The 27,464-nt window shown below is 43.3% G+C and overlaps 1 protein-coding gene and 1 long non-coding RNA gene across 5 annotated transcripts in view; one reads left to right on the top strand and one right to left on the bottom strand.

Moving 5' to 3' along the window:
* The window catches only part of PFKP (phosphofructokinase, platelet), a 124,746-nt gene that overhangs the window by 64,082 nt on the left and 33,200 nt on the right, over positions 1 to 27,464 (bottom strand). The window lies entirely within an intron of this gene.
* LOC141095572 (uncharacterized) lies at positions 3,053 to 10,796 on the top strand. Of its 2 annotated transcripts, XR_012233426.1 has the most exons (3): positions 3,053 to 3,663; positions 6,072 to 6,159; positions 10,450 to 10,796. It is a non-coding gene; the product is annotated as an uncharacterized lncRNA (long non-coding RNA). The 2 variants fall into 2 exon arrangements; XR_012233425.1 differs by having other exon boundaries at positions 3,053 to 6,159.

Below are 27,464 nucleotides of genomic sequence, written 5' to 3'. Positions count from 1 at the left end.
ACAGAGGAAAATGAATGATTAGTATAAGTAGCGTTTCTTTCAATAATTTACTGATCTGTATCGGTAAAAAAAATACAAATATAAAATAAAATTGGAAAACAATATAGAGTAAAATTCTATTAATGTAGCCTCAAATGGACCTGATAAATGGGAGACTTTACCCACTATGTCAGATAATTAGACAGTCATAGAAAAGTACCGTATGTAGAAAAATGGAGAAAATTCAGGAAGACCGCCAAAAATAAAGTGCAAAAAATAAAACACTATTGGCTACTGAAACTTTGTTGGATAAGGGGTTTCCATTAGCTGAAGAGTTCAAAGTAAAATAAAAAAATATATACTTATCTCCAAGACCCTTCATCGCTCCGGTTAGGGAGGTCCTAAATGGTTATGTCTAGCCCTCAGCTTCTGCTCTTGTGAAATTATTTTGCACAACTTCTGGATTATCAGATGCTAAGAATTTTGATGCATTTTTTGCTTGTAAATTTCAAATCTAAACTCTGACTAAGGAACTTTAAATACTGGGGTTGAGCAAAAAGATTTGCAGGAATGTGGTCCAGTGACCACATCAATAGCCCGCGGCTGCCGGACCAGAGACCTATGAATCTCCTACTGCCTGCCGGCATCCCCGGCGCCTCTTCTGATTAGTAGGCCTGCAATGTCATCATGGCTTTGTAACTCCAAACTGTGTCTACTAATAGGAATGGGAGATGCCGACTGGTAAAAGGAGGTTCACAAACCTCTGGTCCAACAAATATGGAAACTAGACTAGGTTCCCGCAAATCTTTCTGCTGGATTCTTTTAAGAACCTGATCAATTTGATCCACTTTGATCACAGTTTGCCTGCTAGGACCATCAGCGGTCAGTTATATTGGTGGGAAAACCTGTCAACAAATTTTCATGTTTTATGCAGCGCCACCACAGGAGAAATGGAGCATTACAAAGTGTCCATTAAAATCAATAAAGTTATGTAAAATACTTGGATATGCTGGAGCCATTCTTTTCCCTGGCAAATAGATGATTAACCCGAATCCGAGACCCCAACATGGTCATTTAAATTTCCTAATGGTGCATTTGAAAATGGGTTTAGTCAGTCAAGCCCTTTAGACATGACCTGCTAATTGCTAGATATGTCTTTTTTTTAACCTGGCGTTCTGAATCTGAAGGTGTTTTTTTTTGTTTCTGCGAATCTATTCCTGAGATATGGACACCTCATCACCACATGTACGGTAAATTCAGTCTTTCTGGCCAGCCGGGCATGGTCTTCGAAAAGACTCCCATAGAGAGGAGTTGAGGACCACACTCACTTAACTAAGAAGATGATATTTAAGTACATTGACGAGGAGACCATACCATATTTCAGGAATGGAAACACACAGGTACAAAAATGTGGTGTATGTAAATTTGACAGGGATATAGCACCACATGCGGCACTACTCCTTGTGTCAAATTTGAAGGAATTTGTTATGAAAGTTTGACATAAATGTGTGCAGAGCCCAAGATTCATCCAATTAATACAACCACTATTACACCTGATCATTCAGAATCTATGATAGCTTAAATTGAAGCTATCATCTGCAAATGGCCCAGTGCTTACATCAGGTTTTTCTGATAAATATACATACAGTATGTCTTGAATATTTTCGGCAATTATGCTTTTTCCATATCACAATCTGTATTACAAACAAAAGAGTGAAATCTTTACATTTTTTCACTGGTCACAGTTTTTTTTAAAGCCCCCGTCACACACAGCGATCTCGCTAGCGAGATCACTGCTGAGTCACAAGTTTTGTGACGCAACAGCGATCTCACCAGTGAGATCGCGGTGTGACAGCTATCAGCGACCGGCCCCCCTGCCGGGTATCGCTGATCGTCCTGGAATGGCCAGGACATTTTTGGGGTTGCTGGTCTCCCGCTGGCCAGCACGCATCACTGCGTGTGACCGGCGGGAGACCAGCGACCAGTGAGCAGGAGCTGGTAACCAAGGTACGCATCGGGTTTCTAAGGGGCGCGCTGTGCCTAGAAACCAGATGTGTACCTTAGTTACCAGCGCGCTGATGCAGGGAGCTGGTAACCAAGGTACACATTGGGTTTCTAAGTGCCGCGCGCCCCTTAGAAATCTGATGTGTACCTTGGTTACCAGCTCCCTGCATCAGCGCGCTGGTAACTAAGGTACACTGCGTGTAACTAAGCGACGCGCGTCGCTTGTTACCCGCGTGTCGCTGGTCCTGATCGCTGGTGAAGCTATCTGTTTGGCAGCTTACCAGCGATCATGTAGCGACTCACCAGTGATCCTGACAAGGTGATATCGTTGTCGGGATCGCTGGTGAGTCGCTATGTGTGACGGGGCCCTAAGACTATAAGGGTATGTGCACACGTAGTTTTTAGTCTCTGCGGATTTTGTAGAGAAAACCGCAGGAAATCCGCAGGACAAAGTGCTGCGGTTTTTCTGCGGTTTATCTGCGGATTATCTGCGTTTTTTCTGCGGTTTTGCCCTGCGGTTTTACACCTCATAATGGATGAGGTGTAAAACCGCAGCGTTTCTGCACCAAACAATTGACACGCTGCGGATTGTAAACCGCAGCAAAACCGCGCGGAAAAAAACGCAGCATGTGCACAGCTTTTTTTTATTTCCATAGGAAATAAAGGTACTGTACAACGCAGCAAAATCTGCTGCGTTTCTGCAGAGCCAAAAACGCTGCGGAAACGCAGCAGAATCCGCAGCGTGTGCACATACCCTAACTCTCTGTTGTTTCAAGAACTTACATTAGCCACAATGGCTAGATCCTGATCCTATCTTTTGTATTGAAGTGTCTAATTGAACATGTGAAGAGGTCATAGTGAAGGAGAAGGGAGCAGGGTTAGGTGTGACATCGCTTATTGTCATTGGTGGATGCTGTTTTATCAGCTGTGCATAGAGGAGTTACCTGGGATTGCAATCCTGTCTCTGATGATAAGTAACCTGCTGTAAACTCTTCCTGAAAGGACAGGAAGTATGAGTCTAAAATAACCCCAGTGGCCAGTGTGAAAATTGCAAGATTACTAATTTAGTTGTTTTTTTTTAATGAAGATTGTGATATGAATAAAAAATTGCCAATTTAAATATATATAAATGTAACACAAAAAACAAGCCATAGGTCTACCTTTTTTTTTTAGGAATGTCAGCATGTTACATAAACTCTCTTGGCTCCGCCACATTGTTTTCTTAGGAGCAGTAATTGATAACCACTTGACCAGGTTCCTAAGTCGTCACATTAACACCCACTACTTTGCTCTGCTTGTAAGGCTATTGCAAGCGATGTATTGTCATGTCTAGAGTCTGGCTCTGGGGGCGCTCATCTAATGCCTTTCTGATTGATCTTTGTCTCCTATGGGCAGATTATTGGTATATTGTTATTATTATTATTATTACTTACTATGTACATCGCTGTAGAGATCTCCACTACCCTCCACTGGCCCTGAAAATTACTGACCCTACTGACGGTATATGTTCTCTGCTCGCTGTATCAATTTTTCAGGGTCTTTTTTATGCATACGGTGAAAAGGCTGTATAATGCTGAGTATCTGAAATCTGCAGATGTGTGAACACAATACAATCTGCTTAGAAACAAGATCCTGGCTACAGTAACTAAGATACCGGGTTCTGCAAAGTCTCGTTTTTTGGTAAGTAAGCATTTTATAGCTATTTACTGTATATCATCTTGGTGTAATACAGATTCTTTTCTTTTTTATCTCATTACTATTCGGTATATACGCTACAGGTGGTATCCTAGAAAATCACTTTTCATTCATTTCTGGTAACATACAGAGAAGACACTGTGGTGGTCTCTGCCTTGTGGATTTTACAATCTAATTTCCACATCTCAAACATAGACACAGTCCATCGTCATAGACCCTAGTAACCTAAAAGTCGTCCTAGAAATGTGGTGGAAACCCTGAAGAACCTCCACCTAGATATTTCCAGGATATAACAAATTCAACCTTCAGGTGCCGCAAAACCAGATGAGTAAACCCAACACTGTCTCAGTAACAGCCACTGAATCAGATTAGAGTCGGGCGGCTCATTTCACAGGCACAGGATCTCCGTCCATCAGCCAGGTCGGTAGTCTCAGGTCTCTGGAAGGGAAGATAGTAAATTTCTTACCTTCTGGGATATCTGGCTCGGCTTCTGATTCGCCAGTCCCGGCATAACGTTATCATTGCGGTGTGACACACAGATGATGTTGGGCCAGTCCGGCTGATCTAAAGCCATGTCAGGGATTCCGGAAGGTAAGATATTCACAATGGATCCAAGTCCCGTGAATCGATCTTCCCAGTTCTAGTGAAAATATTTGGTGGAGTCGGTGTCATGGAAATTGAGGAGTCGGAGCCAGTGTCGGAGGTTTAGCTTACCGACTCCACAGCCCTGGCAGGGCTGTGGAGTTGGAGTCGTGGAGTCGGAGCCCATTTTGGTGGTGTCAGAGTCGGTGTCATGGAAATTGAGGAGTAGGAGTCGGAGGTTTGGCTTAACGACTCCACAGCCCTGCTTTAAAGAGACATGTTACATTCAACATGTTATTTGGTCTGTGGGCAACATGGTATAGACAAGAACATGGGCAGATTAATATACTGTATGTACCGGTAGGTTTGTTGTAAAAGATTCAGTATAACTTGTATTTTATACATTGAAATTTATGGTGTTTGTAAACATAGGAGTCCAGTGGGTAGTCCTATTAGTGATGGACAGCTATGTTTGCATGTACAGAAAATAAGGCTAATTTACAGAATAGGACTGTCCACTGGACTCATACAAACAGAAGGGATTTCAATGAATAAAATGCAAGATTTACTGAAAATTTCTCAACAAAAATGTATATTAATCTGATCCGCTCCTCCTGCTCTATACAGATGCCATTCTCAACATTACAGGTTCCCGTTAAGATGAACCTTTACCACTCCTGACATTTCAGGAAAACAACAAAGTGGAAGCATCTTTTAAGAACCATGAGTTGTGTTGTTACTATTGGAAATGTATAAATAAATTTTCATTTATTTTTAAACCATCCTATCAGATTGTGTATTGACCACTATGGAGACAAAGTGAATAGTAACAAGGGGTTGTCAAGTAATTCGCACATTGGCAGGATGGACAACAGAAGAACAGCACATTGCAGAGATCAAACACAAATTGCTACAGAATTGTTAGTTTCTGGTGAATGCAATAATTCTTTTAAAAAAGCATCTTAGGAGAGCTGTCAGGAAAAAATACAAGCAAAACTAAAGGCTCCCATACACGTTAAATAAAAGTCGTCCAAACCCACTAATTTCGGTGGGATTGTCCAATCATCTGATATGTATAGGGATCACTCCCCCTGACAAATGACGCTGGCGAAGAGAAGGATTTGGCCTCCTATGGAATTTCATTGTTTGGTGAGGAGATAAGCCGCTACCAGATTATTCTGGCAGCACCTCTTTCATAGAGAGCACAGAAGCATCCGGACGGGGGAAATCTGGAGAGACACCAGTTGGCCGAATGATCATACAGTCAACAACTATCTATTGTGTATGGCCAGCACAAGAAATATACCTACAAAAAACCATACCTATTATTCAAAATTTTGCTGAAACGAGAGGCATATTAAAAAGGACACTAATAACCATATCCAATTTTATTTTAAAGTAATATACAAATGATAAAAAAAGAAACCTCAATTACTGCGGGCTCAGGACAGTCACAATTTCACAAACACTAAAACAAGATACGTGGTTGTTTTGTACTTAACAACTGATCACTGAAAGACAATTGTCATCTGTATCAGTGGATGTCATTAATAATGATAAAATGTATAATAAATAATACTACAGTCTGAACTAACTCCTGGATATGATCTAGAATAGGGATGAAAAGCAGGAGTCTGGCTTTACATACACCATTTATGACATATACTGTAAATCCCCCTCCTACGTAGGATTAAAGCTCTCACGGGCAGGGCCCTCTCCTCTTCTATAACAGCCTCTTGCTCAATAAAGATCATGTGTCATGTAATAAAAAACAGAATCATTTTATTTTTTAATCTCGTTTAATTCTCTAGTCTTTCTTCTCGCCTGCGCTCTTGTTAACAGCGCGCGTAGACAAGCTTCACAGCGGCTAAAGGGACCAAACACAACAACAGTGTTAAGGTAACTCATGTGCAATATCTTTCTAAGTGCAATATTTAACATGGCATGAAGCTAATACTCATCTTCTCTTCACACAGTTATATACTAACTAGTCTGCTTGTATAACATTTGTCAGGTGTGAACATCTCCCCTGATATTGCCATGTTTCATGTTTGGTATATACCTGTACTTACTGTTCTTGTGCCTGTTGTAAATGTTCAAAGCTTACTTTATGTCCAGCATGGATGTCTGTTTGTCTTACATAGTAATGCCTGCTCTGGTCTCTTTTATTTTATCAGGTTAGGCCTCTTTCACACTTCCGTTTTTGACAATCAGACAAAATCCGCCAGGTTTTGAAAAAAAACGGATACGCATTTTTTGGGGCGGATCCGTTTTTTTTCCCCCATTGAGTTGCAGTACTGGCGGCTCTTAACTGATGGTCATCGCTCTCTCTCTATCTCTCTCTCTCCCCCCACCGGTTCCTTTAAATTTCCTCATTCTGCGGATCCGTCAAAAAACGGATCCTGTGGCATCAGTTAGGAACGGATCCGCTTGTCCGCCTTTTTGGCGGATTTTAACTGACACAAAAAAATTAAGTGTGAAAGAGGCCTTACAGAGAATCTGTCAGCTGGTTTTTGCTATGTAATATGAAGACATAGTGCTGTAAGGGAATAAAATTCAGATTTCAGCAATGCCTCACCTATTAATACCTGTGGTTTTGTTTGCTTGCAATTATTGTATTAGCACCAGGAGCTTATCACTGCTGGAAACAGCAGCCCATGCCTCCTGGTCCGGCAAAGCCTCCTGCTTCAATGAGCACGTCACTGTCTATGGACATTGTATATACAAAGCATGGTGTAGGTGGGGTTAGCTTCTTCAGCTCTGCTTCATGCTAAATCTAAAAGGGCTCAGTCAATCAGAACATCTGCACTTAGCAAACTAAGTGATACATCATTGGATTCAGCTTCTCTAGGCCTACACCAGGCTGCATTCAGATGAGGTGGCAAAAACCCGCTGACAGATTCCCTTTAAGTGGTGCTAAATCCTATCAGATGCTTCCTATATAAAAGTGCAATATCGTTAACGTGCATTGCAGTTTAACATGGCATGGTAGACAGGACAGGAGATCGACAATCTTTGCCAGATAAACAAACATGCTTTTTGTTTAGTTTTTCTACATTATTTATTTTCCATATCTCTTTGCTTCATTTTTGTTCTAGCTGCTACTCTCCTTTCACATCTACTGCTCTTTTACACATTCTGTGCACTCTCCCCAAATATGTCCCTCTCTTCACCCCTTTCCTATGTACAAAACTCAGGCTCTATTGACATTTTGTAATCACTCCAAACGTACAAAACACTCCCATAACTCATTTAACCACCTGCTCATTCTCTTTTTTCTACTTCTCCTAATCGCTGGGGACATCTCCTCTAACCCCGCTCCCCCTTCCACTAGTATTTATAACTCTCTTTCTGATGCATATAGAAACTCTGCTAATCTTACAGACATTCAATGCTGACAATCTCCTCTCTTTAAATTGTGCCCTCTGGAATTCCAGATCAGTGTGAAACAAAGTCTCCTACATCCACAACTTCTTCCTTTCTAATTCCCTTAACCTTCACTGAAATCTACATCCAGCAGTCGTACACCATCGCCACAGCTGCTCTCTCGTTTGGTGGACTACAATTTTCACATATCCCAAGATCTGAGAGCAGACAAGATGGAGGTGTTGATCTGCTCCTTTCATCACAATTGCTTTCCAGGTTATCCCCCCCACCCCGGCTACCCTCACTTACGTTTCCTACCTTTGAAGCCCACACCATTAGACTCTTCAGACCCACCTCCCTATTGTGTATCGCCATCCAGGCAAAACCAGTTCCTCGATCATTGTTCCCTGACTTCCACACTTTCTATCCTGTGACATTCCCACTCTCATCATGGGGAACTTTAACATCCCCATTGATGATCCGTTCTCCACATCTGCCACTCATCGTATTTCTCTAACCTCCCCTTTTGGCCTCTCACAGTTTACTAAAACGCCCAGGACACATACACTTATCACACATGCAGAAATCTATGTGCCATCAATATGAACAATCTAGTTATCTTTAGCCCTGATCTCCTCCCTCTCCAGTTCAGACTCAGCATTGCCACATTATAATAACACATTGCAGAATGCCCTGGATGAAGCAGCACCTGCTATATGCAGGAAGACCCAACACAGACAAAGGCAAAACTAGTACACAAACACATCTTCTTCAGCATTGCTCAAGTTGTGCTGAGCATCAGTGGAGAAAATTACTTTCAGCAGACTTCATCCACTACAAGTTCATGCTCAAAAGTTATTAACTCTGCTCTCCATTTTGGCCATACAAGTCTACTTTACCATCCTCATCACATCACTAGCTGACAATACAAAGCTACTCTTCAAAACTTTTTACTCCCTCCTGAGCGCTAAAGTACAGGCCCTATTCACCTTCCTCAGCTCTGATGATCTGACCACTTATTTCCTCTACAAAATCTAAGACGTCCATCAAGACATTTTTGCACAGTCCCCTAAAAGCCTGGATCCCGGTCTCTCCCACACCTCAAGTTCACTTTCCACCTTCCAGTCTCTCACAGAAGAAAAAGTTACCAGGCTCCTTGCTTCTTCTTGACCTACAATCTGCACCAGTGACCATATTCCATCACATCTCCTTCAGTATCTCTCCCCAATTGTCACTACTATGTAACTACAGACCTGTCTCTAATATCATCTTAATTTCGAAACTCCTGGAATGCTTGGTCCACTCACAGCTAATCCACTATCTCTCAGATCCCTCCTTACTTGACCCTTTACAATCTGGCTCCTACTCTTTACACTCTATTGAAACTGCCCTCACTAAAGTCCCTAATGATCTACTAACAGCAAATTCTAATGGCCACTGCAACCTGCTGATTCTCTGCAGCATTCCACAATGTGGATCAACAGCTCTTCCTCACTATACGCCAGCCTATCAGCCTCAACGATACTGTTCTCTCTTGGTTCTCCTCCTACCTATCTGACCGTTCCTTCACTGTAACTTTTGCCGGCTCTTACTCCTCTACTCTTCTCCATGCTAGTGGGGTTAAGTCCTAGGCCCCCTCCTCTTCTCCTTATACACTGCCTCTTTGGACAAACCATCTAAAGATTTGGTTTCCACTATTATCTGTATGCTGATGACACACAATTATATACCTTTTCTCCTGACATCACCCCTACTTTAATACAAATTATCAGGGGTTGTCTGTCTGCTGTCTCTAACAGGTCCTCTATATGAAACTGAATCTCTCCAAAACTGAGCTTCTCATGTTTCCTCCTCCTAGGAACATGCTCGCTGTCTTGGGAGTTATATTTGACACAAACTTTTCCTTAATTCCCTATATCTAATTGCTCAGTCGCTCATGTTCCTTGCATCTTAGAATCATCTCCAGAATCCCATCTTTTCTCACCACTGAAACTGCAAAATCCTTTTGGTCGCTATTATTCATTCTTGCCTGGACTAGTACAACTCTCTACTGATTGGTCTTTCTCTAACCAAACTTCTCCCCTCAAATTCATCCTTTGGGTTGTATTTCTGTCCCGCCATTACATTGATGCCTCTACCCTGTGCCAGTCATTGCACTTGTTACTCATTCACTACAGAGGACAATACAGACATATCTCTCTAACCCACAAAGCCTTCCACATTTTTGCAGCTACCTATATCTCCTCCTTCATCTCTCTCCATCACGCTACCTGTGCTCTCCACTCTGCAACTGATCTAAGACTAACATACTCCATAATCCAAACATCCCACCACCATCTCCAAGACTTCTCTCGTGCTGTGCTAGTTTTCTGGAATGCACTACCCAGGACAATCCAATTAATACTTTGCCCCCACATTTGTAAAACTCAATTCACTAACCTAACTCTCCCTTGTTCCTTATTTCTAAATGTTACTCAGAACCTGGTCCCTCCTATTCATCTTTGTCCACTTTCTCTTTGCTCCGAACAGCACTTGGTAACTGTACCTAGAAAGACACTGGTTGGTGACCGGCTCATGCAGCTTATTTAAAATGCCCTATTTATTATAACGATGGCTGCACAGTACATGACAAGTACTTTCTACGTATTGTGTCCCCCTAACTGCCTTGTAGATTTATAGCGTGTGAACAGGCCCCCACTCTTCCTGTAACTATTGAACTGTGTTACTTTGTGATGTTTTTAAAGTTTGCACAAGTCCCCGCTTAATTGTAAAGTGTTGCAGAATTTGTTGGTGCCATAGAAATAAGATTATTATTATTTTTAGGTTACTCGTTAAGGGGAGGGGAGTGTTGTGAGCAGGCTCTGTCACCTGTGCAGAGGTAATTGTCCAGAGAGCGAGAGGACGTCAACTGTGACCATCACCTCATGTGAAAGATGTGATCCTGTGTTACCTATATAGGTGTTACCTTTTATTGTAACCTTGTCTGTGATGATAATGATCTGAGAAATGATCATTACAGAACAGGAAATATCAGCCCAATTTTAGGCTTAGTGATAAGTGTAAAAATTGTAAGATTTCAGATTTTTACAAAGTGAAAAAATGTACTTTGAAAACTTAATTCAACCAGTAAGATATTTTCTGATTAAACATTCTCTTTTTGTTCAAGCTTATTGTTGTCTCATGTTATGTGTACTTCATACTGTATGTAGAGCATCCTGAAAGATATGGCACTTTAACATTATTAATGATTAACAAAAAAAGCAACCACAGGGGCTAATGCTCCTCATCAGTGTAGATGATGAAAAGAACATGGATGTCTGGTCTGGCTACAGATCTAATTTCACAATTATGGATAATAATGATAAATTCCTAAAAGGGGTTGTCTGGAGAAAGCAAGTTATCCCCTATCCACAGGACAGGACAAGGCTCATGGAAAAAAACTGAGCAGATCTCGGCACAGCAGCTCCATAGGTAATGACTCCATTCTAACTGGTCAACGGATCAGTGCAGGTCCTAGTTGTCAAACCACCACTGATCAACCATAGGGTAGGTGATAAATTGTGTACACCACACATCCTCTTTAATAGCTAGATTTAATTCAACACAGGTAAAGAATAAACATAATACAGAAGTGGAATGGAAAATGATCATAAGGCCCCACTAAAGGGAAGATAGTGATCAGTACACTAGAAATTATAAATGGACCTACTACCACTTGGGATAAATACGGGTAGATGTGTAACTGGCTGTAGATATCAATTATGCATTTACGTAGTTTCTATAGATGACCTTGAGGATGGAAACTTTATATTAGTTGTGCCCTGATATCACTGAACTCCAGTAACTACTGATCTGTTGACATGTGAAAGAAAAATAGCTTACAGCGTATATATGTCTGTGATCTGCCGCTGTCAGCCATGCAGAAGAGCGGTCACGTAAAACACATCCCTACAGCATACTTGCCTATTTTAAGGACCCCCTTCTAAGAAATGCAGAATGGTTCACTCGCTACCGGTCAGGCCAATGGGAGCAAAATAAATACATATGCATGCTCCCAATAGTGGTGAGGGCCAAGAAACCTGTATGGGAGACTTGCCTGATCAGTCAGGAGTCAAAGAAATCTCTACTACTTCACAAAAGTCCCCGACGTCCCACCAAACCTTGAAGGTATACCCTATATTATATCTTATAAATAAAAGTCTTGATGTTTCTGAAAGTGTGGCTTGCCATAGTTCTACCCTCTATAAGGCCCTAAGCACCTTGTTCCATACAGTACTCAATATTGGACCATGCTGTGCTCCATTTTTCGGTTTGTTGAAGGCATTATCGTTGGCTTAGAGGTTCACTTCGGTGCTTCATAGGGTAGATGGCTTTGATGGATTATGAAGTGGACTCCATGTTTCGCTCCATAGATAGTACCATACTTGAAGCCTCAACCAGACAGAACTGGTGCATATCTAACATATGCTCCTACACAAAATTACCAATTTCGATAATGTCTCCTAGTATCTCAACATTAGAGGGAAAAATGATATAGGTGTACAGAAAGTAATGACAGAGTGATTTACCATTTATTATTTGACCCCTCTGGCTAGTCCAGGAAGTGTTCACAAACCTTAAAAACGTAATGTTCTCCTGTTACCATTCAATCCTACTGGTGCATTTTACTCTGGTATTTCTCAGAACCAGTTTCACTGGTTTTCATCTTCCTGAGCATTTCCTTGGTAACTTTCCAGAATTTGAACACAACCGTGGTTGTTCCATAAGGGGAATTATTTGCCTGGCAACGTTATTAAGGATAAAGGCTGTAGCCCCCACTTGCCAAGGAGACATGGAATCACGCAGCTTATTTATGACCCACAAATTCATTGCCGGCTGTACTGCTCATAAAAAACGCTTGGAAATGTTCAGGTTGCAAACATTTGTGGCCTTTTATGACTTGCGCTAAATCAACGGCTTTGCTATTTAGTATGATTAAAATGATTCTGTTTCTATACAGTGAGGACATTGGGGCACTTTTATTAATGTTATCCTGTTTGTACTGCTGAATTATAGGAGAAGGGTTTCTTTGCTTTATACTGATTTATGATCATGGAGCACAGAAATTACAAATTTGCCACATTAAAACGTAAGAATTTGAATTAGTCTGTATTTCCAAATTTAAGTAATCTAAGAGCTGCCACAATTTTGGGCCAAAGACTAATGAAGAATTTTAAAGGGAATTTATTAACAGGATCTACCCTCCTAAGCCATCTATATGGGCATGTAGGTCATAGGAAGCAGAATAAAATGGTATCTTTGTATGTGTGATCCAATTTCTTATTCCACGTTTACAATCAGACAAGAACAAGGAGACACAAGTCCCCTCATTATGTCAAAAGAAGGATGGGATGGCCCAAAAGTAAGCCTAGGAAAGATTTGTCTAAATTGGTGACTGTTTATTAAAGTCACCACCATCAACTCTTCTAAGCCATCTCTAATTGGATACAGATCATAGAAAGTTGAATAAAATGATACCTTGATATCTATAATCTGATGTTATATTTCAGAGAAATCCACATTTTTCTTTACATGTAATAAGTGTGACGCTAGGTCGTGAATCAGCGCAGTCAGACGTTCCAGGGTCAATACTAAAAGATCACGTTGTAAACCAAGGGAAAATATGAAGTCATAAGTCAGGTCACATGCCAGGGTCAGAATACCAGAGAAATAGCGGATAAGCAAAGGGGCAATAACAAATGGATAGTCTGAACATGGTCCAAAGGTCAGCAGCGGAATATCAGATACAAAGGAGCAATAACAAACGGGTAGTCTGAACATGGTCCAAAGGTCAGCAGTGGAATATCAGATACAAAGGGGCAATAACAAACGGGTAGTTTGAGCACAGTCTAAAGGTCAGCAGCAGAAGAAGATCAGAACTTACAGCACAGGGTACAGACGAACACACCAGAGAGCACAAGCTTAGAACAAGCTTTTGACTGGCAATGATGTGGGCCAGACAGCTCACCTAAATAGCAGGGCAATTACCAAGAACATGGAGCACCTGTGAAAATCTCGGCACCTTCCAGTCAGAGAGGTAAACGAGCTGTCAATCAAAGCACCGACAACTCAGCACAGGATAGGATGACAGAGCTGTCCATCACAGAGTCCCAGACACTCTGAGCAGAGGAATCGTGACAATAAGCTGTTAAGATCTATGGGCCGGACATAGATCTCCCCAAGTCTGCCTCCAGAGCTTATTTAAATGACATGAGACATATAATGACTGACTGTTCTCCTCATCTCACACTGGTAATGCCCCTTTCATTTATAATAAGATCTGGAGGCAGATGCTCAGGGAGATCTATGTCCGGCCTGTAGATCTTAACAGCTCATTTACATATTAGGAAAAACATGGATTTCTCTGGAAAAAGAAATCGGATCGCAGATATCAAGGTATCATTTTATTCATTTTAGATGACTTAGGAGGGTTGATGATAATGATTCCCTCTAATAGGCACAAATTTAGACAAATCTTTGCTATGCTTGCTTTTGAGCCCCCAACCCTATTTTACCAAAATGAGGGGACTTGTGTGCTGGACTAAAGGATCACATGTACTATGGTTCCATACATATAATGTATTTAGAATCACGTTGGATCCTCTCCTGTCCAAGTCTTTTTCTAATATACTGTATGTTTTACGTAAAATAAAGAATAAACTGTATCGCACGTTTTCACACCATTATATTCTCTGTAACGTCAATGTACGATAAATAGTTTATATAACACAGACTATTTTAATCCCCTTAGAAGAAGCAGACATCCATGTTATTGCTTTGTGGAGGTGCAGGGCTAAGTTCATTATTAGCGAGGCCTGCGCTCATTTACAGGTTTCGTCAGACTTCCTTGGTATGCAGCCCCCCAGGCCCCGCTGTGTTTTAGCATGTAGTTTCTCTAAAATGTGTACTAGAGCCACAAGCAGTAATCCACGCTAACGCAACCTCCTTTGTAATGGACTATTTAGGTCAATTATATCCAGCATATTTTGGCATCTGAAGAGAGACCATTTAGTAGGAATGTGACCTCAATGGTCCTAGGTGGATGTTTTGAATAGGGCACCCCTAGAGGAGCATCTGGCCCTATGGTCCCTAAATATACAGAACTCTTTGATTTTATAAACATAGAATCATAGAATCGTAGAGTTGGAAGGGACCTCCTGGGCCACCTGGTCCAACCCCCTGCTCAAAGCAGGATTCGCTAAATCATCCCAGTCAGATGTCTGTCCAGCCTCTGTTTGAAGACTTCCATTGAAGGAGAACTCACCAGGGTGTACAGGTGTTTTTTTTCTACCAAATGAATCCGGCAGACATGAAACTGAGGCATAATACATCACGTGCAATAACATAGAGCTATTCTCCCTCACAAGCACTGGTATGACAGCACGCAGTTTCGGCAGCTCTATGGTACTGCCACCGTTCTGCATGGGAACTTCTACTGAACCTGATCACAGGGGAAACTGTAGTCAAAATCCACTATAAAACCGCAGATTTCTGTAAAACAGCAAATACACCCTGGAGTTATACAGGACAGTAGGCAAAATAGGTAATGAAGGCATATAACTAAGTGTTGTAATATTACATTATATACAGTGCAGACCAAAAGTTTGGACACACCTCATTCAAAGAATTTTCATTATTTTCAAGACTGAAAATTGTAGATTAAATCTGAAGGCATCAAAACTATGAATTAACACATGTGGAATTATATAATTAACAAAAAAGTGTGAAACAACTGAAAATATGTCATATTCTAGGTTCTTCAAAGTAGCCACTTTTTGCTTGATTACTGCTTTGCACACTCTTGGCATTTTCTTGATGAGCTTCAAGAGGTAGTCACCGGAAATGGTTTTCTCTTCACAGGTGTGCCCTGTCAGGTTTAATAAGTGGGATTTCTTGCCTTATAAATGGGGTTGGGGCCATCAGTTGTGTTGTGCAGAAGTCTGGTGGATACACAGCTGATAGTCCTACTGAATAGACTGTTAGCATTAGCGTAGCTTCCGGGAGGCAGAGGGGGCGCGGTCGCCCCGGGCCCCGAGCTCTGGGGGCCCACCAGCTACGCTACTGTAACTGTATCGGCGTGCACAGCGCGTCCATACAGTTACATTCTGCGGCAGAGCAGGGAGAATCGATCTCCCTACTCTGCCGTCCAGCCGCTATGGGCCCCTGATAAGGCGGTGGGGGGCCCCGGTGCCAGCAGTGGGCCCCCCACCTCACAGCCAGCAATGTCGTCCTGGGCTATTCTGTGCGCACAGGACCTGTGATAAGGTCACGGGAGGGGCGGAGTCAGGGGGTCACATGATCAGGGGCTTCAGCGGCTGCAGAGCTCTGCTGTGCTGGTTGTCATGGTGCTGGATGAGGTGAAATAAGTTTCTGTGTGGGGTCAAGAGGGGTTTACAGGGTGGATGTAGCAGAGCTGTGTGTGTGTATGAGGTGTACAGAGCGGAGCCGTGTATGTAGGTGTACGGAGCAGAGATATGCATGGATGAGGTGTACAGAGGAGCGGAGCCACGTGTGTATGGGGTGAGCGGAGCAGTTTGTGTATGGAGAGAAGCCAAGTGTGTACAGGGTGTACAGAGCAGAGCCGTGTGTGTACGGGGTGTACGGAGCAGAGCCAAGTGTGTGCGGGGTGTACGGAGTGGAGCCGTGTGTACAAGGTGTACGGATTGGAGCCGTATGTGTACGAGGTGTATGGTGCGGAGCCACGTGTGTACGGGGTGTGCTGAGCAGATCCGTGTGTGTACAAGGTGTACAGAGGGAAGCCAGGTGTGTACAAGGTGTACGGAGCGTGGCCGCATGTGTACAGCGTGTACGGAGCAGAGCCGCATGTGTACGGGGTGTAGGGAGCAGAGCCGCGTGTGTACAAATGCATGGAGCGGACCCGCGTTTGAACAGCGTGTACGTAGCAGAGGCGCGTGTGTACAGCGTGTACGTAGCAGAGGCGCGTGTGTACAGCGTGTACGTAGCAGAGGCGCGTGTGTACAGCGTGTACGTAGCAGAGGCGCGTGTGAACAGCGTGTACGTAGCAGAGGTAAGTGTGTACAAGGTGTACGGAACAGAGCTGCGTGTGTACAAGGTGTACGGAACAGAGCCGCATGTGTACAAGGTGTAGGGAACAGAGCTGCCTGTGTACAAGGTGTACGGAGCAGAGCCGTGTGTGTATAGGGGGTGTGGAGCAGAGCCGTGTGTTTATAGGGGGTATCAGGTGCAGTAATAGGGACACATACGGCAGCAGTGGCTCAGCATTGGGGTATCAGGTGCAGTAATAGGGACACATACGGTAGCAGAGGCTCAGTATTGGGGTATCAGGTGCAGTAATAGGGACACATACAGCAGCAGCGGCTCAGTATTGGGGTATCAGGTGCAGTAATAGGGACACGTACGGCAGCAGAGGCTCAGTATTGGGGTATCAGGTGTAGTAAGGGACACATACGGCAGCAGAGGCTCAGTATTGGGGTATCAGGTGCAGTAATTGGGACATATACGGCAGCAGTGGCTCAGTATTGGGGTATCAGGTGCAGTAATAGGGACACATACGGCAGCAGTGGCTTAGTATTGGGGTATCAGGTGCAGTAATAGGGACACATACGGCAGCAGCGGCTCAGCATTGGCGTAACAGCAGGATGAGGGGTTTGTGCAGGTTGGGGATAGATGGTGAAGGAGCTGGAATATGAGAAGTGAAACATGTCTTTGTTGTATTCTCTGTAGCAGAGTCTTGGCTGGAGGACTTGTCATGTCGGTCTGGGCCAGATGGAAAAGACGTGAAAAGTGACCGATTCCATCAGAAAGAACGTCAGCGGTAAGACACCAACTATACCTGTGCAGTAATCACTTATATGTTTTGTAGGACTGGTATTTACCACTGACCATATTGCGGTAATATCCATGTTGGTCTTTATATAGAGATTATTTTCAGTAACAGCGCAGTCATCGCCTACATCCACTATTAGGGTGTGTCACCGAGTTGTAATCAAAGTTACCTAGTTAGGGGCCCACTCAGAAGTTTTGCCCCCCCGAACCGAAACCCTAGCTACGTCTCTGACTGTTAGAATTTGTATTATGGCAAGAAAAAAGCAGCTAAGTAAAGAAAAACAAGGGGCCATCATTACTTTAAGAAATGAAGGTCAGTCAGTCTGAAAAATTGGGAAAACTTTGAAAGTGTCCCCAAGTGCAGTGGCAAAAACCATCAAGCGCTACAAAGAAACTGGCTCACATGAGGACCGCCCCAGGAAAGGAAGACCAAGAGTCACCTCTGCTGCGGAGGATAAGTTCATCCGAGTCACCAGCCTCAGAAATCGCAGGTTAATAGCAGCTCAGAATAGAGACCAGGTCAATGCCACACAGAGTTCTAGCAGCAGACACATCTCTACAACAACTGTTAAGAGGAGACTTTGTGCAGCAGGCCTTCATGGTAAAATAGCTGCTAGGAAACCACTGCTAAGGACAAGCAACAAGCAGAAGAGACTTGTTTGGGCTAAAGAACACAAGGAATGGACATTAGACCAGTGGAAATCTGTGCTTTGGTCTGATGAGTCCAAATTTGAGATCTTTGGTTCCAACCACCGTGTCTTTGTGCGACGCAGAAAAGGTGAAGGGATGGACTCTACATGCCTGGTTCCCACCGTGAAGCATGGAGGAGGAGGTGTGATGGTGTGGGGGTGCTTTGCTGGTGACACTGTTGGGGATTTATTCAAAATTGAAGGCACGTGTTCACAAGATCAGACTGGAGGCAGCCAGCATCCAGTAACTAAATAGAGAAAAAAAAACAAAAAAACGACCAGCACCTTCTAATGTGAACACGTGCAAGCTGCAAAAACTGCACAATATAGACAAAAAGAATACAGCAGCACATGTGCATGAATCTAGGCCATGTGAAAACACATTAAAACCATTCAATTTGGATAGTAATCCTCAAAAATATGTCTGAACTTGCACCCCTCCCATTGGTCTTGCAGGTGGCCGCAATCAGCTCTACCTGCCCATAAATTGTAGGCTTAGCCCGGTAGTGACATGTTTGTCAAAATTGTAGGCTGGTGGCCCAGAAGTGGCTTATGTATGGTAGAGCAGGGACCCATCAGGGGGAGGTCACCTTGCCGTGGTTGATGGGCTTACATGAGTTGGCCAATTTGTGCACTAAGAACCTTCATCTTCCTGTAAGTTTTTAAAAAAAAAAGTTTGAAAAAAATATTTTTGAGGATAATTATCCAAATTGAATGGTTTTAATGTGTTTCTGTGCTTTCACATGGCCTAGATTCATGCACATGTGCTGCTGTATTCTTTTTGTCTCTCTCTCTCTCTCTATATATATATATATATATATACAGTGCCTACAAGTAGTATTCAACCCCCTGCAGATTTAGCAGGTTTACACGTTCGGAATTAACTTGGCATTGTGACATTTGGACTATAGATCAGCCTGGAAGTGTGAAATGCACTGCAGCAAAAAATAATTTTATTTCTTTGTTTAATTTTTTTTTAAATTGTGAAAAGTTTATTCAGAGGGTCATTTATTATTCAACCCCTCAAACCACCAGAATTCTGTTTGGTTCCCCTAAAGTATTAAGAAGTATTTCAGGCACAAAGAACAATGAGCTTCACATGTTTGGATTAATTATCTCTTTTTCCAGCCTTTTCTGACTATTTAAGACCCTCCCCAAACTTGTGAACAGCACTCATACATGGTCAACATGGGAAAGACAAAGGAGCATTCCAAGGCCATCAGAGACAAGATCGTGGAGGGTCACAAGACTGGCAAGGGGTACAAAACCCTTTCCAAGGAGTTGGGCCTACCTGTCTCCACTGTTGGGAGCATCATCCGGAAGTGGAAGGCTTATGGAACTACTGTTAGCCTTCCACGGCCTGGACAGCCTTTGAAAGTTTCCTCCCGTGCCGAGGCCAGGCTTGTCCGAAGAGTCAAGGCTAACCCAAGGACAACAAGGAAGGAGCTCCGGGAAGATCTCATGGCAGTAGGGACATTGGTTTCAGTCAATACCATAAGTAACGTACTCCACCGCAATGGTCTCCGTTCCAGACGAGCCCGTAAGGTACCTTTACTTTCAAAGCGTCATGTCAAGGCTCGTCTACAGTTTGCTCATGATCACTTGGAGGACTCTGAGACAGACTGGTTCAAGGTTCTCTGGTCTGATGAGACCAAGATCGAGATCTTTGGTGCTAACCACACACGTGACGTTTGGAGACTGGATGGCACTGCATACGACCCCAAGAATACCATCCCTACAGTCAAGCATGGTGGTGGCAGCATCATGCTGTGGGGCTGTTTCTCAGCCAAGGGGCCTGGCCATCTGGTCCGCATCCATTGGAAGATGGATAGCACGGCCTACCTGGAGATTTTGGCCAAGAACCTCCGCTCCTCCATCAAGGATCTTAAGATGGGTCATCATTTCATCTTTCAACAAGACAACGACCCAAAGCACACAGCCAAGAAAACCAAGGCCTGGTTCAAGAGGCAAAAAATCAAGGTGTTGGAGTGGCCTAGTCAGTCTCCTGACCTTAACCCAATTGAAAACTTGTGGAAGGAGCTCAACATTTAAGTCCACATGAGACACCCAAAGAACCTAGATAACTTGGAGAAGATCTGCATGGAGGAGTGGGCCAAGATAACTCCAGAGACCTGTGCCGGCCTGATCAGGTCTTATAAAAGTCGATTATTAGCTGTAATTGCAAACAAGGGTTATTCCACAAAATATTAAACCTAGGGGTTGAATAATATTTGACCCACACTTGTATGTTTAAAATTTATTAAAATTTAACTGAGCAACATAACTTTTTGGTTTGTAAGATTTATGCATCTGTTAATAAATCCTGCTCTTGTGTGAAATCTGCAGGGGGTTGAATACTACTTGTAGGCACTGTATATATATATATATATATATATATATATATATATATATATATATATATATATATACATTATTGTTATTAAAGGGGATGTCCCAACTTGGAAACTTTATTTTAGTTATTTTCTTTACTTATATTGCACCATTATATTCCTCAGTGCCTTACAGACATCACCATCTATCCTAACATAAAGGCGACATCTTGCTGGGACCTCATACTGATCCCTAGGATGGGGCTCTAATGTGCCACATATAATAGACAGATGGCTGTGCATCTGCACCACTCTACGATTTACTGTCGACAGGACCGCCAAATGGACCATTAGTCTATTCAAACAGGTCATAGACTCCATGTTTGGGGATCCGTGAGGCTCTGAGCATTGGGTCCCTCCATAAATCTCCAGGTATTACCGATCCTTTAAATAAGTGATAAATTGCTAGGTTGGAAAACCTCCTATAAGGTCGGAATACAATTAGACAGAAGTAGTTTGATACCTGAACAACCTGAACAACCGGTGAACGAATGATCATTTGGTGAAAGAAGGTTTCACAGGCGCCAAATACATACAAATCCATACTAGCAAAAAAAGTCATTTATATGGGATGTGTAATGGACAATGACACCAGGCAAAAGGCAAACCATTACCTAAAAATGTTCTTAGTACAATTTCTTCACGGGTAGAGGGTTCTTGGACTGGTGGTGACTATGAGAGGAAAATGTTAAACTCTGCAGATTTCACTCCAGACGAATATTGTCCGTCACCAGTTTGCTAAAATGATCACCCATTGCTAAAAATTTCACCTGGTGAACAATTGCTTTCACTGAAATTGTCTGTGTTGACAAACTTTAGATTAAATAAATGAAAGGTTATTAAACTTGGGGTTATTCAGTTTGGAAAAACGAAGGCTTAGGGGCGATCATATTATAATGTACAAATATATGAGGGGACAGTGCAGGGATCTGTATAGTGATCCTTTTTACACTTAGGCCTGCGACAGTCACAAGGGGCATCCTCTACCCCTAGAGAAAAGAAGGTTTAATCGTAATCACAGACGCAGATTCTTTACTGTAAAAGCAGAGACAATGCAGAACTCTCTGCACCACATGATGTTGTAATGATGGTTTTCTTGAAAAAAAATATAATATTACAGGTTATTGGCCCCACAAGGAACCAGTCTGATTTCCGTAGGTAGAGTTGGGAAGGAATTTTTCCCCTAATATTGAGCTATTAGTGTCTGCCCAATGGGATTTTTGCCTTTCTCTGAATCAACGTTAGGCTATAGGTTGTACTTGATGGACTTACATCTACCTTCAATCTTAAAAACTATGAAAACTTTTAATGTAAACAATGAGCTTTAGCTATAACTAGCTGAAGAGCCTGGCGCTGCCCGGGCATAGTAACTAACTGTGGTTAGTTATAACAAATTATAATTATCTTCCATCCCATAGTCCCGTGCCCATATACCCATCATACATATCCACCGTCCCATAGGCCCGTGCCTATATACCATCATACATATCCTCCATCCCATAGTCCCATGCCCATATACCCATCATACATATTCACCATCCCATAGTCAAGTGCCCATATACCCATATATCTCCTCTCCTCTCACTTTCCAATGTGCTCTCTGGAATGCACGGTCTGTGTGTAACAAACTGACTTACATTCACGATCTTTTTCTCTCTAATTCCCTTAACCTTCTGGCTATTACAGAAACCTGGATCCAGCATTCAGACACCACCGCTGCTGCCTCTCTCTCGTTTGGTGGGCTGAAATTTTCACATACCCCCAGACCTGAGAACAGACAGGGTGGAGGTGTTGGTTTGCTCCTTTCATCACAATGTGCTTTCCAGGTCATCCCCCCGGTTCCATCACTTACATTTCCTTCCTTTGAAGTCCACGCCATCAGACTCTTTAAGCCCTTCTCCTTACGAGTGGCGGTCGTTTATCGCCCTCCAGGCTCCTCCCGCCAGTTTCTAGACCACTTCACCACCTGGCTTACTCACTTTCTGTCCTGTGACATCCCCACCCTCATCATGGGAGACTTTAACATCCCCATCAATGATCCGCTCTCCCAGTCTGCCTCTCATCTTCTTTCTCTAACTTCTTCATTCGGCCTCTCACAGTTTACTTATTCTCCTACACATGAGGACGGGAATACTTTGGACCTGGTTTTCTCCCGCCCTGGCTCGCTGCACGACTTTACTAATTCACCTCTCCCGCTCTCGGACCACAACCTTCTTTCCTTCTCTGTCAAGAATTGTCTCCTCACCCGGGACACCCCCACTTACCACACTTATCGGAATACACGTACCATTAATACCCAACAGCTTAGGGACAATCTCCACACATCTTTAGCCCCCATCTCCACCCTCTCCTGTCCAGACATAGCATTGTCACACTTCAATAATACACTGAAGAATGCCCTAGATGAAGCAGCACCTTCTATACGCAGAAAGACCCGACACAGACAACGGCAGCCCTGGCACACAACGCAAACACGCTTTCTTCAGCGCTGCTCGAGGTGTGCAGAGCGGCAGTGGAGAAAATCTCTCTTAGCAGAAGACTTCATCCACTATAAGTTCATGCTCAAAACCTATAACTCTGCCCTTCATCTGGCCAAACAATCCTACTTCACCACCCTCATCACCTCACTATCCAACAACCCAAGACGACTTTTTGAAACCTTAAACTCCCTCCTGAAACCTAAAGTACAGGCCCCCATCACCAACCTCAGCGGTGAGGATCTGGCCACTTATTTCCTAGAAAAAATCAACCACATCCATCAGGATATCTCAGCCCTATCTCCTCAGTGCCTGGATCCCCTTCTCTGCCGCACCTCAAGCTCACTAGACATCTTTGAGCCTGTTTCAGAAGAAGAAGTTTCCAAGCTCCTCACTTCTGCTCGGCCTACAACCTGCAACAGTGACCCTATTCCTTCACAGCTCCTGCAGTCTCTCTCACCAGTGGTCACCACTCACCTGACTAAAATATTTAACCTCTCTCTTTCTTCAGGTATATTTCCCTCCTCATTTAAACATGCCATCATAACCCCTTTACTTAAAAAGCCATCCCTGGACCAGAACTGCACTGCTAACTACAGACCTGTCTCTAACCTTCCCTTCATCTCTAAACTCCTGGAACGCCTGGTCCACTCCCGTCTAATCCGCTATCTCTCAGATAACTCTCTTCTCGACCCCTTACAATCTGGTTTCCGCTCTTTACACTCTACTGAAACTGCCCTCACTAAAGTCTCTAATGATTTAATAACAGCTAAATCGAAAGGTCATTGCTCCCTGCTGATTCTCCTGGATCTCTCTGCCGCATTTGACACTGTGGATCACCAGCTCCTCCTCACTATGCTCCGCTCTATAGGCCTCAAGGACACAGCCCTCTCCTGGTTCTCCTCCTACCTCTCTGACCGCTCCTTCACTGTATCTTTTTCCGGCTCCTCTTCCTCTTTTCGTCCCCTTACTATCGGGGTCCCGCAGGGCTCAGTCCTAGGCCCTCTCCTCTTCTCTTTATACACTGCCCCTATTGGACAAACAATCAGCAGATTTGGGTTCCAGTATCATCTCTATGCTGATGACACCCAATTATACACTTCTTCCCCTGACATCACCCCTACCCTAATTCAAAATACCAAGGATTGTCTGTCTGCTGTCTCTAGCATCATGTCCTCCCTCTATCTGAAACTAAATCTCTCTAAAACTGAACTTCTTGTGTTTCTCCCCTCTACTAACCTCACTCTACCTAACATCGAAATAACCCTGGAGGGTTCAACCATAACTCCCAAGCAGCATGCCCGCTGTCTTGGGGTCATATTCGACACTGAACTTTCCTTTACTCCGTACATCCGATCACTCAGTCGCTCTTGTCACCTGCATCTTAAAAACATCTCCAGAATCCGACCTTTTCTCACCTTTGAAACTGCTAAGACTCTTACTGTCGCTCTTATTCATTCTCGTCTGGACTACTGCAACTCTCTTCTGATCGGTCTCCCTCTTACCAAACTTTCTCCTCTCCAATCCATCTTGAATGCGGCAGCCAGGGTCATATTTCTGTCCAGCCGCTTCACCGATGCCTCCATCTTATGCCAGTCATTACACTGGCTACCTATTCGCTACAGGGTCCAGTATAAACTCATCTCTCTCACCCATAAAGCTCTCCACTGTTCTGCACCGCCTTATATCTCCTCTCTCATCTCTGTCTATCGCCCTACACGTGCCCTCCGTTCTACAAATGACCTAAGACTAACATCCCCCGTAATCCGAACCTCGCACCTCCGTCTCCAAGACTTCTCTCGTGCTGCTCCAGCTCTCTGGAATGCACTTCCCCAGACGATCAGACTGATACCTAGCCCTGACCTATTCAAGCGCGCTTTGAAAACCCATCTCTTCAAAGAAGCCTATCACATCAACTACTCAGCAAGCTAACTTTGCCCTGTTCCCTCCTTCCAAATATTATTCTGAATCTGCACCCTACTATTCATCTGTCTCCACACCCTTCATGCACATAACTACACTTGATACTTGTCTATTGCACTTAAACACACGGGCTGATGACCGGATCATGCAGCTTTATATGAAAATCCCTATTATAATTGCCAGACCTGAATTAACAAGCATTTCTCACCTACTGTGTCCCCCCATTTCCTTGTAGATTGTAAGCTTGCGAGCAGGGACCTCACTCCTAATGTCATTGTTTGAATTGTCTTAACTTGTATTGAATTTATTGTCTGTACATGTCCCCGCTTAATTGTAAAGTGCTGCGGAATATGTTGGCGCTATATAAATAAAAATTATTATTATTATTATTATTATTACCCATCACACATCCTTCATCTCATAGTCCAATGCCCATATACCCATCATACATATCCTCCATCCCATAGTCCCGTGCCCATATACTCATCATACATATCCGCCATCCCATAGGCCCATGCCCATATACCCATCACACATCCTCCATCCCATAGGCCCGTGCCCATATACCCATCATACATATCCTCCATCCCATAGTCGAGTGCCCATATACCTATCACACATCCTCCATCCCATAGTCCCATGCCCATATACCCATCACACATCCTCCATCCCATAGTCCCATGCCCATATACCCATAATATCGTCCATCCCATAGTCCCGTGCCCATATACCCATCATACATATCCGCCATCCCATAGTCCCGTGCCCATATACCAGTCATACATATTCGCCATCCCATAGTCGAGTGCCCATATACCCATCACACATCCTTCATCTCATAGTCCCATGCCCATATACCCATCATACATATTCTCCACCCCATAGTCCTGTGCCAATATACCCATCATACATATCCGCCATCCCATAGTCCAGTGCCCCTATACCCATCACACATCCTCCATCCCATAGTCCCGTGCCCATATACCCGTCATACATATCCTCCATCCCATAGTCCCGTGCCCATATACCCATCACACATCCTCCATCCCATAGTCAACCATTATGACATTATAATGAGCGGCGGGGCTTGCAATCTATGATGACATCAGCATCGCCATGGCAACCATTGTGACATCATAATGAGGGGTGGGGCTTGATACGCACACACTGTTTCCCCATTATGTAGATAGGGGCATTATGACATCATAATGAGGGGCGGTGCTTGACGCGCGCACATTTTTTCCCCAGTATGTAGATAAGGGCAAAATTGTTTGGTTAATTGGAACGCACGGGGTTAAAATTTTGCCTCACAACATAGCTTAGGATGCTCTCAGGGTCCAGACGTGTGACTGTGCCAAATTTTGTGGCTATAGCTGCGACGGTGCGGATGCCTATCCCGGACACACACACACATACACACATACATACATACATACATACACACTTTGAGCTTTATATATTAGATGTTTCCATCTCATCGGACACTTAATTGTTGCATTGTCCCCCCATGCTTTTCACTGCAGCTCCACTTTCACAAACTGGTGGCTCTGTGTATACTGAAGCCCAGCATAACTTCAACAAGGCACATTCCCAAAGACCATTGTACTTTCTTAACTGGAATCACATTATCCCCATAATTCAGCTTGCTCCCATTTCTTCCTCCCTTCCCAATCCATTACCTCCCGATATCACGTCTTCAGTATATTGATATCCTGGTTGTTTGCTGTGTGCCTCATTGAATCACAGGCCTCAGGAAGCATATAACACAGCTTTCTCTGTGACCCATTTATTTCTTAGCACACGATGCTCTGCTCTCTTTATCTCAAATTATTTTCTAATTACGTTAAACTGTGCTAAATACCTTAATTGTTATTTAATTTGCTTTCCTCGTCCACTCAACATTATTGGATCTGCAAAATATGTACACTGTGTGCCAAGTAAAACGGGTTATGACAGACAAATTGGCATCGTTTAAAATGTTCCAAAATATCACTGATGTGGAGTATAAATTAAAGGCTCTTTAACCCTAAAATGCAGCATTACAGGAGGAGGAGCTGCTTATACCAAATATTGTTGGTTATTATGTAAAAGTAGACCAAAATATAAAATAATGTTCCCAATATATATGTAATTATAAAAAAATGTTTTTGTCAAATTTAGTGATGGTAGCTCTGGTTAAAGAAGAAGGGTCAGCAGAAGTCAGGGCTCTGTGCTGTCTCACTATTTGGCCTCATTGTGAGACTTTCTGCATCTTAGATGGGAGATACCAATGTGAGACTGTGAGTGTGCAGCACGCATACACAGGAGAATTGGTCACACTTGCGAGTGCAATGCAAGAAACTCGCATCAAAACCCGGCACTCGGGACCAGAGTGTGCGGCTGCATGTCTTTATATGCAGCTGAACGCTCCAGTCCGAATCACCGGCGGCAGTGCTAAGTATTGATGCAAATTTCTCGCATTGGACTCGCAAGTGTGACCCCAGCCTTATCGTCATATTAGATGTAGTTAGGTA

This window comes from Dendrobates tinctorius, unplaced genomic scaffold (assembly GCF_039654945.1).
Source record: "Dendrobates tinctorius isolate UK_male_01 unplaced genomic scaffold, ASM3965494v1 ptg000070l, whole genome shotgun sequence".
NCBI classification, from domain to species: Eukaryota; Metazoa; Chordata; class Amphibia; order Anura; family Dendrobatidae; genus Dendrobates; species Dendrobates tinctorius.
This window is presented reverse-complemented; position numbering and strand designations above follow the sequence as displayed.